We start from the raw sequence: 15265 nt of genomic DNA, 5'->3' as shown, positions 1-15265 counted from the left end.
CGGATAGAGAGAATGAATGTGAATACAATCAGTATACAGCCTGAGCCACCACGTCCATTGTCCATAAATATTTTTGGACCAGCCCAAGACTAGTTTTAATTTTTGCTTGTTGTATATATGTTCATCAATTGTTTATTGTATTACCTATTAAAAATGTACGTTTTAAAACTGCAGTTCAAGATGTCGATTTAAAAAAAAAAAAAAAATCATTCAATATGTGCATCAATACAATTTACACACTGACAACAGCTAAGCTGCTGATCGATCTGACAGCCAAAGTTCTGTGCGGAAGGTCATGTGACCAGGCAGGCACCAGATTCAATTAATTCACTGCTAGAGAGAGGGAAGGGCTCAAAAAGGTGATGCAACTTTGTAAAGGATTTCTATAGAAACAAAAATGCCTGTTACATTAGAATAGATTAACTGTCTTTAAAATTGTTTCTTTTTTCTTTTTTTATATGCTACAAGTATTTTCTCAAAGTACAGAACTGATTTATAAAAAATAAATAAAAAAAGTGTGTGCTGAGCAGGCACATTTTAAATGAAACTTCTTTGTCTTTGGTCACTGTTTTGTCACAGATATTGTATTTGTGATGGTGATATTTTTAATTAAAATTCAAAACACGTCAGTGGCAAAACGCAAAGAAGTTGGACTTAGAACGCGCATGCTCGGCACACACCTGTTTCAGGTATTTGCACTTATATAGTTATACCAACTGTCTCTGTGTGCCTACCTGTGCGTGTGCCTGCGCGCATGAGTCCGGCCGCCCCTGCGCCAGAGTCCCGCCACCACTGCGCATGTGCGGCGAGAACCAGCATACTGTTTTTTTGCACATGCGCGAGTGCGACGGCAACGCGCAACGGCGCGCGCCTATTAGTACCGTGAAGTCACTCGCGTTCCGGTTTTTCGTTACAACGCAAGGATTTTTCCCCATGAAAACCCTGTAGGCGCCAGCAAAGAAGTTTCACTTCAAAACACATGAAGGATACTGCTTGAACTGCAGCTTTAACGCAATCATACATCTAGATCACGAGTGCAACATTGCAGAGCATGTTCTGCTTTGTTTCTAGGAAATTCAACAAGGTTTCTTTTCTTTGGGGCATTTAAATTGGGAAGTGTTTGTCAATCAACTGTTGACATTCGTGAATGATGTACATGAATATAAACATGATTCTGGCACTTCAACTATTCAGCCGCTACTTAGAATCACTTTGTTTGCTTCATGCATCAACTGACATATAGTGCCAAAGGTCGGGCTTTGTGGCTGTACAGAATTGTCAAGAAAAATAGCAAAGAGCAAACAACTACATCCCACTTGTAATTAAGGGGTGCTCAACTCCAGTCCTCAAGCCCCCCCCCCCACCCCTCATGCCCCCCAACAGGTCAGGTATTCAGGATATCCCAGCTTCAGCACAGATTGTTCAATCAGTCCCAGCTTCAGCACGTGGCTCAGAGGCTCAGTCTCTGATTGAGCCACTGGTGTTGAAGCAGGGACAAATTGTGGCCAAGCACTGCCATCTACTGTACTTATTCCCCCACCTGCTGTCTCTAAGTCCCCAACATACAGTTAGATTGTAAGCTCTCCAGGGCAGGGATTTCCTTTCCAATTGTCTGACTTTGTTGCATTATAATTACCTGTACTGTTTTTTGTCTCTTTTGTAAAGCACTGAACACACAGTGCTATATAAAGATATTATTATTATACAGCAGGGCCCCGCTTCTCGGCGATCCGCTGATACGGCGGCACCGAGAAGGGGACCGCCATGTTGAATTTAAAATCGTGCATGCGCAGAATGGGTGGGTGTGCCCTGCGCGCATGCGCAGACCGCCGGTCGCACATGCGCAGAACAGCAAAAATACCGGTTTGTGCATGCGCAGCACTGAAAATCGCCGGATCCGCTTTCCGGCGATTTTCACTATACGGCGGGCCTCTGGAACGGAACCCGCCGTATACCCGGGGCCCTGCTGTACATACATTATGCACACTGCATTCAGGAGGTTCTTTCCACAACAATTGGCTAAATGGATTTCCCCAACAGATAAGATGCTGACTTTACAAAAGCAGGTAACTGCCTATAAGTCTTTTCTCAAGAAATACGTGATTCCAGAAAACCATGTCATAAATTGAGCTGCACATTTATAACATGGGTGATGTACTTCCAGAAAGTGAACAGCCACACGTGCAGTGTCACTGTTCCAGTTCACCAGGTTTATAAAGTTATGTTTATCATCATTACCATGATCATATTCCATAGTACAATGGGTGGGAAACACAAAACTAAAGTAAAACAAAATACTTAAATAATATGACAATAGCATATACTGTTACAATAGGAACCTAAACATGTGGCAGTCTTTCCAAAATCTAACTTACTAATGACTGCATCTAACTGCCTTCCACTTATGACATTTCTCTCCCAGTTCTTTCTGCTGCTTAAGTGGTTATAATCAATACATTTCTAATGTATACGTTATCTTTTTACATTAAAGATTGATTTTTTTTTTTTTTTTTAATGCTAGTCAAAGCTTAAAACTAACTTCTTAAAGAAGCAATCCAAGCTCATTGTTTCTTCCTTCTTCCATTTTTTAATACAGAATTGAAGCAAGCAATCTCCGGAGCTGAACCCATTCATTTCAGCTTCAAGGCCCCCTGATTCCGAAGGTAATTACCTCTGAAGGGGGTGCTGGTATCTGCTGCCGTTTTCAGCTTCCTCCGCCCCATAGGCTAACAGGAAGCTGAACCCGATGATGTCACAGCTTCCTATTGGCCCGCTGGGCATGGGAGCTCTGAAATGCAGACATATAGTAAACCCTGGAGGGGCTACCGGTACCCCCACCAGAGCTGAAATTAATGGTGTTCAGCTCCAGAGACCCCCTGCTTCAATTCCGTATTTATATATAAAAAAAAACAAAAAAACACCTTGCATTGCCAGGCAGAGGCGACAGGGAGGCGTGCCTGAGTGTGTGGAGGGGGCAACCTCATTGGGCGAACCACTCACGTGACCCGGCCGTCGCACCGCAAATTGAAGCAAGGTTGTCACGTGAAATACCAGTTACCCCGTCACACTTGTGCATGCGCACTCTAGGCATGCACATTGGCGTCCTAGCGTTGTCTCCTGCACTATGGACGCAGCCTAAGTCTGCCAACATACCGCTTAGATTGTAAGCTCTCCAGGGCATGGAAATCCTTTCATATTGTCAAATTTTGTTTGCTGCACTTATTGTATTATAATTCCCTGTATCGTACAGTCTCTCTTGTACAGTGCAGAGTACGCTGTGGGTGCTATATAAACATATACATAATAAAACAAATTAAGTTTCATTAAAGATTGTCAAAGGTTTAAATTATATTTGCTAAACTCTGAATCATCTACATCTAGAATTATAACAAAACACGTCTAGAAAGCTTAGACAATTGGTAGTAATATGGAAATAATGAAATGCATATCCTGCTCTGCATTCAATTTGCATGGCTCTGTGGCTTGGAACCGCAATGAATAGAACAGTTTTTATCACAGTTGGCCAAAGTTCTTTCCCCCCCCTTCTTCAAAACACACTGACCATACAGTACATGATGCGTCTCTGTCAACGCTACCTTCGAGACGGTGTTGAGCACATAAGCAGAACATGACGGGTGTAACAGATTCAGCAGAGCAGACGAAATACAGACAGATGGCGCCAAGAAGCCTGCATGGAATATGACCTTATGTATCTCACCAAATAACACTGTTTAGGGTAAAATGCTATGCTGTTTGTGGTACTTGACTACAACCTACGTCCTGAAAGCCTTCATACTTAAGTCCAAAATTGATGGTCTTGCAGACGCCATGTTGTACTTTGAAGTTTTTTTTTTTATATATATATATAATCTTGCATGGTTTAAATTAAAGTTTATATTGAAATCTAAACGTTGCCATGCCCTTAGTTTCTACAAACTGGTTTTGTAACTGAGCCCCGATCAATGGAACTGCTACTGATTCATTTCTCAGGAAGGAGCCTCTAATTTGTAAATTACAAAAGTAATGGATTGAGCGTTGTGATTTTTGTTACTGTGTTTTTTGCAGTCAAGCTTCTGTGACTACATTTTCAGAATAAGGCTTAATTTATAGTGCAGGCGCGCCCGTGTACGACGGAGCACATGGCATCACGTGCGCCTGTCGCCTGAGTGATCCGTGCACTGATGGGGAGGCGTGGCTGTGACATCACCAGGCTGATTCGCCCTCATTGGCTGAACCCGCTTGACACAGACGTCGCGCGAAAAAACAAAAAACAGTTTGTCTGTTCAAAATTCGACCTCGCGGTCGCTCTTCCTCGCGCGCGCACTATGGCCGGCCCGATAGAGCTGTTGTATTTTGTTCGCGCCGCACGTACTATAATCGCGGCCTAACAAAAAATGTAAAGGGAGTTATTTACCAAAATCAACCAGCAGCAAAACTAGTGCAAAAGACAGCACCATAACGACCAAAGATAAAACTCCAATTGCTCTCAAAAAGATTTCATTTATATAGGCTGGTGCTGTTTTTGAAGTGAAATTTCTTTGCTGGTACCTACAGTGTTTTCATGGGAAAAATGTCTTGTAACGAAAAACCACCACAAAAGTGGTCGCGCGAGCATGCGCATAAATTCAGCATTCTAGAACTCACGGAGGTTAGAAGACCTCTGGCACGCATGCGCAGAGACCTCCGACACAGCAGCAACAAAACTTGGCTGGAAGACTGGGAGACAAAGACCAAGACCACACACACACACACACCCCAGAGAGACACACACACAAGGAATTCACAGTTAGTATACAGGCATACCCCGTATTAACGTACGCAATGAGACCGGAGCATGTATGTAAAGCGAAAATGTACTTAAAGTGAAGCACTCCCTTTTCGCCACTTATCGATGCATGTACTGTACTGCAATCGTCATATACGTGCATAACTGATATAAATACCGCATGTGTAACAGGCTCTATAGTCTCCCCGCTTGCGCACAGCTTCGGTACAGATAGGGAGCCGGTATTGCTGTTCAGGACGTGCTGACAGGCGCATGCGTGAGCTGCCGTTTGCCTATTGGGTGATATGTACTTACTCGCGAGTGTACTTAAAGTGAGTGTCCTTAAACCGGGGTATGCCTGTACATATTAAACTGCAAATAGCTAAAACAGGGGGGGGGGGGGTGCTGGGCATACGCGTTCTAAGTCAAACTTCTTTGTGTTGTCACTGAAATTGTGTTTTGATTTTTATTAAACACATCACCACAAATACAATTTCTGTGACAAAGACAAAGAAGTTTCACTTAAAATGCATGTGCTCGGCACACACAACTTTTTTTTGCACTAATTGTATGGCTATTACCAATTAGTTTTTAACAAAAAACTTTTTGGCAGAAATTGTACAGAATAGATTTTAACTTTTTACTTATTTTGCATAATAGGAGGATGGTACTTCCACAATACAGAAAGAAAAAGGTAAAAGCAATACCTTTAATAACCAACCCGTGTTAAGAGTGCAAGCTCTCAGTACCACAAAATCTGGCTGAAGAAGTGACCTTTGTGGTTCTGCAAGCTTGCACTCTTTTTAACGACAAGTTAGCAATTTAAAAAAAAAGGTATTAATTCTTTTGTCTTTGCGTAATTTAGATATGTGTTTTAGTACATACGATTTGTTATAGTGTATTCCTTAAAACAGATCAATTGAAACTGTAAAAATTACAAGAGCAGGTGCTTCATGGCTAGGACCTGTCACCTCACTGTAACTGGATAAACAGCATATTCTTGTTGTACAGTAGGTTGCTATAACTAATTTATTTGAAACGACCAACTCTTTCAATTGCATATCAAGTCCCTCTGATCTCAAATGGGTCAAAAGTACTGCGAATTCATCATTTTACATTACAATCTTTTAAAATAAATAGAACATGTTTGTGTATCATGCTTTATCCTCACTACCCCCAAAATGCCTGTTCACTGGGAAGCATGTTCGGAGTATGCTAAGGGAAGCTCAAAGAACTAGATTGGTCATCACTCGAGTCTATGGCGCAAAGTTCACCTTTCCTGTCTTGCCTTCAAATACTTTCTGGGCAAGCTACCCGTCTATCTAAAGAAGCTCTTCACCCCTACCACATGCAGCACTTATCATCTGAGATCAGACTCCAAAAGACTGTTCATGGTCCCAAGGCTCAACAAAGTATCCGGCCGCACCTCCTTCTCTTACCGTGCACCCCAAAACTGGAACAACCTACCGGAGACTCTCACATCCACCACGAGTCTAAGTTCTTTCAAAACCAAAGCTGTCTCACATTTTAATCTGGTCTGTAACAGTTACATACGCCAATAATATATATTATCTGCAACTGTGCATGCTATGGCTTGTATATAATGTATACCCTGTTCACTTAATGTAACTGTATTTGTAACCATGTACTATTTGTCATTTTAACTCTATGCCCAGGACTTAGTTGAAAACGAGAGTTAACTCTCAATGTATTACTTCCTGGTAAAACATTTTATAAATAAATAAATGGTAGAGGTTAGTAGTGAGCGCGGCAATGTTGATGGCAGCAGATCAGAGAACATCTGAAAACTGAAGTAGCACTTAGATGAAGGAAATCATATTTTTACATGTGTTACATTTCTGTTGTGGAGAGTGAAACGCCATTCTAAAGAAATACTAATGCAAGGAATTATTCCAGCACGTCCTGGGGGATACAGTCATTGTTAGTCTTCTGGACTCTCAAATCTGTATTTCCCTCTCGCACTTTGTGGGTCATTTAAGATACCATCTTGTTATTAGTAAACATTTTAAGGCCCATTTTAATCCATCGTCATAGTACCCATCATATGCCCATTCATGGGCTGTTTGCAACTTTGGTATAATAGAGGGCTGAAGACCTGAGCAAAGACTGGTCTGTATTATCACACTGTTACTCTGGAGAAAGATAACTGGTACAGATGTAGCACACATTATTGCACATGTTAATGTGTTGCATGGAGTAAGTAGATCAAAATATATAAAAGTATACGTGCACTCAAAAATGAAAAGATACTTGCAGGTGCTGAAACTCAATGGTGAAATCCCACAGAAATTAAGCAAGTAGTAGAGTTGGACGTTTCGGGCCAACACAGCAGATCTACCTCAAGACCTATCTCAAGGTCTGCAGTGTTGGACCAAAACCTCGGATGAATAAATACCCACTTGACCAACTTTTTGGAGTCTTACTCTTTTCGCTACATTGCATCGAGTAAAAAAAACCCATTAAATATTGCATGCATTAGGGAAATAACGAGCGTCATCATGTGTTTCAGTGGAGCTGCGTTAAATATTGAGCCAGGAATGGTGCAGTCTATCACATCAATGGGAGAAGTAACATCTGCTACATCTGTATACATGGCATACTCAAAATGAAAAAAAAAAACATGGATGAACATGTAAAATATATAGTGTATATGACAAACTCACATACAGGGCCAGATTAACAGATATGTGAACTAGGCAGCTGACAAGGTCTTACTGGTGTCTGGGGAACCGGCAGCCTTGCACTGGAAAGCTGGGACTGTAGGCCCAGGGGGACAAGAAGCCTAACACCAGGCCCCATCTTGCTGAGCACCACAAAATACAAATGGAGAGACCTGAAATAGCAGGCCAGTCCCCATCTCATCATGGAACAACCGGGCCTCCATAGACGGCGGTCTTGTCTCCGGAGCCAGATCCCAAACACACTGCCGGGAGAGGTCTTAGTGACCGCATCACCACAGGTGCTGCCAGCCCTCCCGACCATGCCCAGTGGATCTGCATGCGGGTAGCAGGGCTGCCAAGCGGGGCTGTCTCTCCACCACACTTGCTGCAGCAGGATGAGGTTAGGCATGGTAGTGCCACAAAAGGCGGACCCTTTCTTCCTCAGTTACCACTCTCACTGCTGGTCAACAGATCACCTCCTGCTCTTCGGTCCTCATTCCACCTCAGATAAATGTATGCATTGTGTTAGTTGCCACCACTGATGTCAGAACTAGTATAATGAAGATGAGCAACTTGAGAAGTAGAAGTCTAAGCCATGTTGCTGGGTATCCCGCATTAACTGCCATTCAATCCATTATCGCTTAGTGAATCCCGGCATAAAAGAGCAGTCAATGACAATTTAACCTTTTGAGTGTCAGAGGCTTCACTGATGTTGGCTTTATCACTTTCAGTTTTCCATAGAATGCGATCTCCCTTCGAAAATGACCAAGTCCATGACGTAGACACTTCATCACTATGACGTGCCAAACCCCAGGACATGATGGCCTTGTCATGGGTCATCCAAAGGGTTCATTAACTGTAAATATATATATTTATTTTTCCCCAAGTAATATTTATTCTGTGAGGGGGCAGCCTGTTCCTCCAATGTCTTTTCTTTCTACTAGCAAGAACTGTTTGCTCCTTTGCAGCTGTCTGAGAACATAAGAGTAGCTGCAGTATAGCTAGTGGTGACTTAACATTGCCTAAAGTGAAGGAGACACCAAGCTGCAGGGCAGAGCGAGGTTTAAATCCATTTTGAGTTTTTTGCCCTCATCTATATCCAGTTGCTAATCAAACACCATTTTGACAGAACCAGTAAGCAAAGGCACTAACCATTTCCCAAATCAGTGATAAAAATGGTCATCTGCTCTATCGCTGGTCAAGAACACATCATGAATTCACAATCAGCCTATTAGTTGGTGTTTATACGACAGTGTGTTTTGATAGTTCATGTTGGTGGGCTGGATTTCTGCCAGACCAACAGTTTACTTAATAAACCCAGCATTTCCTCCTCAAACAGTGGTGTGCAAGGCATGAGCCGGCTCAGCAACTGCACTGGGCCCCAGGCAGCTCAAGGGAATCTAATTCACAGGGATATTAGATTTAGGATTTGGCCTACTTCTGATTCTCAGTATAAACATAATTGTATTAACCACTTAAGCGGCAGATCGCCTGAAACACTGTACTTGTGACCATAAGGTGCGTTAAGTCTTGGCAATGTATGCGTTTTGAAAGAAAAAAGGATTTTTTAGAAAATTAAGATACGACCGACTTTGATCCCACGTTATCTTCCATATACCATACAGCAGCACATTAGTAGCGGCGTCATATTTTACTTGCTCGCTAGGGGAGACCACATTTTGCCCTCCGGTGGAACGCGATCTGGCTTACTGTAAAACAAGAGAGGAAGACGACACCTCTTCCGTTCCGTCATCAGTGATGCTGTGGTCACATGATCGAAGAGCTGAAGCCCATATGGAACGTAAAGGGTTAAAAAAGAGCCACATTTTTTTTTTTAATTCCCACGGATGGGAAGCAAGAAGTCCCTGGAGCTGAACCACATTAATTTCAGCTCCAAGGATTCCCTGGTTCCTGACAAACATACCTGTAAAAAGGTAGCAGCAGTGCCGCTCTCTTAAGCGGAAACAAAATGGTGGTTTAATTCTGCAGTGTTATGCAGGCCAACAGAAAGCCACAACCTCAGCCGTTGAGGTTTCCTATTGGTCCACAAAACGAGGGGGGGGTGGGGAGGTTAAAAATGTGCTAAATTTCTCAGTATGTATCTCGGGAACAAGGGGGTTAGCCAGAGGTCAAATAAACTAGGTTCAGCTGCATGAACCCCCTGCTTCCATCCATGGAGGTTTAAATTCAACTTGGACCATAAAACAGAACTTTATTGCATCATCAATATAAATGGCTTCAAGTATTCCGAACTTTCATATGCATATTTCACCTGATTGAGTACTGTACATATCTATTAGATGTACTGATATATTAAAAAAAAAAAAAAAGTATCCTATTTGTCACCCCTTAGAATACGTCCGACACGTCTTTAATATATTGCTCCATAAATTACTCAGAGTTTGAGTATATCGACACCCTATAATTCATACAAATAATGGCAAATGCAAAATGTAAAGACGTCACTTTAGTTCTGAACAGGTTTATTACACATTGCTGTGCCCTGCAGGTGTCCTATCTAAAGCAGTTACATCAGCACGTTCAATTCAGTGACCTTTATTTTATGTACTGCCGACATAGCATTGGACATTTCACAACAATACAACCAATGCCCTACAGAGCTTACAATCTAATTTTACCACTTTAAGTACAGGAAGATAAAGCCCAAATTGACTAAACATTGCCAAGACTTAACGCACCTTATGGTCACAAGCGAACAAAATGTGTGCGTGTCCAACCTGATTGGCCTACGCTTTCACTTCTGCACTTTTATTCTCTCTAAACTAGGATATCTACCACTTGGATGAGGCATCTTAAAGCCATTGTAAAAAATAAAGTATTACATGAACCAAAGAAGAGAAGTAACTAGTGTGGAAGGCATACGCAAGTTGATACAGTATCTACAAATGTTGAAGGATCTGAGAAATCCTGGTTAAAAGGGAATCATTTATTCTGGATAACTTTGGTTTACACATCAGTCCCAGTAACAACCATCCTCAGCAATGCCACACTGTGATAAGGATCCTCTATCTGCACTACTCTGCGGATTGACTTAATCAAGAAAGGAGAAACCAGACATCAGGAGACATGCAGGGGTTTATTCATTTAACTGTGATAGTGCCAATCGGGGCACTACCACACGGAAACTCCCGTTGAGGTCAAAATTATTAACCCCCGTAATAGGAAGGGAGGAAACACGCGGAGGGAATTCCCATGTCATACAGCATCCCTCGGGTTATGAAAACAGCAAGTCTACATCTTAGAAACATACGATTTACAACTACAATCCAAAAACAAAAAAAAGTGTATGCTACAGTGCGAAGTGAGAACAATATTCTGCCTTTATGTCAATTTTGACCTGAGAAAACACAGCTTTAAGTACTTCACGATGTGCCCTTTTTATTCCAGTACATACAGCACTGCAGCAGCTAGGGACATCAGTTTTTTATTAGAAGATGAAAAACTTCTGTTTCGCTCCATTACTCACAATGTAGCAAACTCCATGTCCGTTTTTGCCTTTTAGTTTACTGGGGAAAATACAAAGGACTGGATTGTGAGATTGATGTGAATATGGTTGTTGCAAATGGAGTTCTATACTGAACGCTAAATTATGCTACATGTATGAATATAAAAGTTTATTGCAGCGTGTTGTTTTGTCGATATTTGCCATATTAGTAGCTATGCCAATTATAAATTAACACAATGCGTAATTTTTTTTTATTAGATTACATTTGTTAGACGAAGAACACTGTACCAGAACAAAATCTACACGCGTTAGTATTTGGGGCTTGTGCATCATTTTAAAATTCATGTTGCTTGGAAGGCGGGACCAAGAAAAGTTTAGCTCTGTGTATAGAGAGAGTAAAATAGAATAACATGAACACTAGGAAGCAAAGTCTCATCACAATATGAAACATATGGACACCCCATTCTATTATTATGTGCATATGGCCATAAAGTCTGGAAACTCCCCTCCCCCATCTTTCAATTCTGATAAATATGAACTGGACAACTTTTAATAAAAATGTTTTGAAGCAGCATAAGCTGCAAAAAAATAAACACAGAGGGCAGAATCCCCATCTGAAGGTTAATGTAACTAGCCGTGCCATACTCCATATGACACTGGGTGGTCCAGCCTGCCCTGGAGTTCAATCACCATCCAACTGCTTTAGCTCTGTGAACACATTTCCAATGTTAATCAAACTCAAAGCTAACATGCTGCAGGGTAAACTCAAAATGGGGTCCCCCATATGCCAGAGCTTTGCAAATCATTTATTATTATGATATCAAAGTTACGGATAGCAGATAAAATATATCCCAATTGTCATCAAAAAGGAGTTCATTTGGACCATTATGAGACCAGTATTTTACTGTCCCTGGTGGACATAAAAGAAATCCCCTCCGTTGTGATGGCAGCTTTTCTTGCGATGGTTTCAAAAGAACTTGCAGTTTTATTTTGCTTTAAAAAGGCTCAAGATGAAGAAAGAGTAGGAGGATAGAGCCGCCAGGAAACCTACTTTAATCACAGGCTGTCTCCCTCACCCCAGCAAACCTCCCTGCACACTGGTGGTGCAATCAGCAGGCATTGCATTAGTTACAGTACCTTTCAAAAGTACTGCCCCTGTACATGATTTTATATGCAGAATTGTGTCAAGCGACTTCAATGTGGTGCAGAACCCCCCCCCCCTTGAAGACAGGGGGTTAAAAATAAGACCTGAGTCCCCATTTCAAAACAGCCAAGGACAGCAGATTTGTACTTTCATGTACACCCCATTTGCATTACTGTGTAGTTTTACTGTTGCAGATACAAGTTAGTGGGAACTCCATATTTATATTGTACCAACACACTTTACTTTGTATTAATGCTCATTTCCAAGGGGGCCTTGAATAAACAATGCACATTTAATGGGAGCTGCCCGAGGACACGTTGGGAAACTCCGAGGATGGGTGAAAAACGATGCAAGTTCTGCACCCAGGGGGGTGGGTTCGCGGGACTACTTCGCACCATACGTTTGAATGAGTATGGTACTGGGATATACATGGTGTTCTCTCCTGTCCATGTCACTGCCACGATCACCGCGAACTGATGTCACCCAGCTCTAATCATGCAAACATTCTCCATCGCACATCGCGACAATGCAAATGCCATATCACGACTTGGAGGGATACATGAAATGGATGCAAACGTGATCATCCCCCCCCACGACTCTCTGCAAAAAAAAAAGCAACATGCATGTGAAATGAATGAATCCAAGGAGGCAAAACCTTCCCTGCGACCACTTACCAGAATATGCATCCAACTTCCAGCTGGCTTCACACTGTGACTGGGGAAGACTGTTTCTCGCCGCGGGTGATGTGCATATTCCTCTGTCCGTGCAATGCCTGAGCTGTGCGTTTCACGGCTCTTGCTTCCTTTATTATCCCCGTTATGTTGCTCCTGCAAATCCGGTGCCCCTGCAGTTTTCGCACCCTCCCCCCACACTCGCTGAACGTGCAGTGAGAGTCCTGCAGGCAGCAGCCCAGCTTGTCACCGCCCACCCCCCGTGACGTCATCACACCTCCACCACCTCTAGACTCCAGGCCAGACAGTCCCTGGGGAGCTGGGGGCACGGAGTCATTGCATTGGGCTTGCAGGGGGTTTCCCAGTCAGTGCCCTCTCTGTTTTGGTTGTAGATTTTTTTTTTACAAATATATAATTATCCATTCTTCTGGCAGTGGTTATATCTTCCAATCTGGCTGCTATTAGGGGAGGATAGTCCAGACAATTACGTTTTTTTTTTTTAATATAGATTCATAGCATTTTCCATACAAGTATATACAGTACAGTAGGTCCCCATTAAAAGCCTGTTGCAGCCTTTTAACACTAATAGTAATAATAATAATAATAATAATAAACGGTATTTCATATAGTGCTTTTCTTCCAATGGGACTCAAAGCGCTTTACACTTACAGTATAGTGCGCAGTATACAACATATGAGATTTTTACTGACAGTCCCTGCCCACGCGCTTTTACAATCCACAATTTTGGTGCCTGAGGCACAGGGAGATGAAACTTATTTAAAGTCACAAGGCGCTGCCCCCAGGAATTGAACAAGGCTCCCCTGATTGAAACTCAGTGTTTAGAGTCCAGATTCTTTATTCACTTCACTGTGGTCCATGTGTATCAAGCAGAATTGTTCTGAAAAACAGGTTAAATTGCGTCACTTTGCAACAATATATCGAAGAGGATAGATACAAGTCAGCACAATATCTGGGTAGCCACTAATTTATTTGCAAGCTCGGATGCATGCTCTGCGTTAAAAATATTGCAAAAATGTCGCTGCAGTAAAAAGCCTACTGAATAGGTTGTTTAAAAAAACTGTCGATATCCCCTAATTGTGCTTATTTTGTTTAATTTAATAATTAATTGGGATAGTGCCGCAGCTCACCACACCGTCTCCGTTCTGAGGTCTGCTCGCACCTGGCCGTCTGTTAGCTCCCCTGCGCTGCAGAGTTCAGAGCTCCGCTCCGGCGCTGTTCCTAGTGTGACACGTCACTTCCGGTCTACTCGTGGAACTCCGCTGCGTCACGGCCTCTGATGCGTCACGTCACTTCCGGTTATGGTTTGTGATGGACAGCTGCTCGGCACCAATCCTCTCTCTTCCTGGGCGATTCAACTCAACGCGTTTCGCCAATGGGAGCAGACCTCAGAACGGAGACGGTGTGGTGAGCTGCTGCACTATCCCAATCATTCCACTTTCACCTTGGGTGATATATGCTGTTTTTATATATTTATATTGTAAGTGTGCATTTTTTAGCAGTACTATAAAGCATTTGTTTTGTACCATTGATCTGCACTATGGAGATTTTTCTTTATCCTTTTGTGCCTATACCGATCTGACTTCTGAGTGAGAGGATTAACCTGCCTACATATAGAAGAACTCACAGACCCAAGTCACCTGTTGTTGCCCCTACACTACTACTATCTTGTGAGTAGGCTGCACATAAGGGCCAGGACGCAGACATCACCAGACCTGTCTATGGGCCGCCGGGGTGTTGGCTCCACCTCCGCTGTCCTCCAATTGGCCGTCCTCTCCTCCAGTCAGGGACAGCACATGACACAGTCACGAGTCCTCCTGAATGCGCCCGGCCACCGTCTGCGGGCCGCCCTCCAATCGCATCACAGCACTTCCAACCGCATTCTCCGCCCTCGCGCTTGCCGCTGCCTCCACCTCCCTCTCTGCCGCCCTCGCGCTTGCCGCCGCAGCCCGCGACATGGAAATACCACCAATTTTATACTGGACAGGCATCAGAATTACCGGCCTGTCCGGGTGAAAACCGGACACCTGGCAACCCTATAAATTCCTCTGAAGTTTTCGCTTCTGTGTTTACAGACCATATTTATTGCTAAGTTGTTGCTAGGTGGACTGAAATCCCGGTGTGTTGTGAGGATATAGAAAGGGAAAGTAGGTAAATTCTGCGAGTGTTTTCATTTTTTTGCGACACAGATTTCTCCCAAATGAAGTCATTTCACATTCATACACTAAGTATACAGCTATTCGCACATTAATGCCTGTTATTGGGCACAGGGCATAGACAGCTTTCCCGGGGACCAGGACTAGAGTTTCCACTGCCCCCGCCCCCCAGTGTCAGCGGATTTGCGAGATCCCCACCTTCTCACACCCTCATCTCTCCCCTCCCTCTCATTCTCTCCCTCCTCCCTCTCTTACTCCCCTCTCTTACAGCCCCAACTCTCTTTCCCTCTCTCTCCCTCTCTCCCCCTCACGGTCCTACCTCACCTCTCTCTTTCCCATGCAGGGCTGGCGTAATGGCGGTGCC

The 15265-nt window shown here is 43.1% G+C and overlaps 1 protein-coding gene across 3 annotated transcripts in view; it reads right to left on the bottom strand.

Annotated features, from left to right (window-relative positions):
• LHFPL2 (LHFPL tetraspan subfamily member 2) overlaps positions 1–12943 on the bottom strand; it is a 176141-nt gene extending 163198 nt beyond the window's left edge. For all 3 annotated transcript variants that reach the window (XM_075590912.1, XM_075590901.1, XM_075590934.1), the window contains exon 1: positions 12731–12943. The gene's annotated coding sequence lies outside the window, so the exon portion shown is untranslated. The remainder of the gene's footprint in view (positions 1–12730) is intronic.
• Between the last annotated feature and the right edge of the window lie 2322 nt (positions 12944–15265).

This window comes from Ascaphus truei, chromosome 1, assembly GCF_040206685.1.
Source record: "Ascaphus truei isolate aAscTru1 chromosome 1, aAscTru1.hap1, whole genome shotgun sequence".
Taxonomy (NCBI): domain Eukaryota; kingdom Metazoa; phylum Chordata; class Amphibia; order Anura; family Ascaphidae; genus Ascaphus; species Ascaphus truei.
Note: the sequence above shows the minus strand (reverse complement) of the source record. Positions and strands in the feature narration are given on the sequence as shown.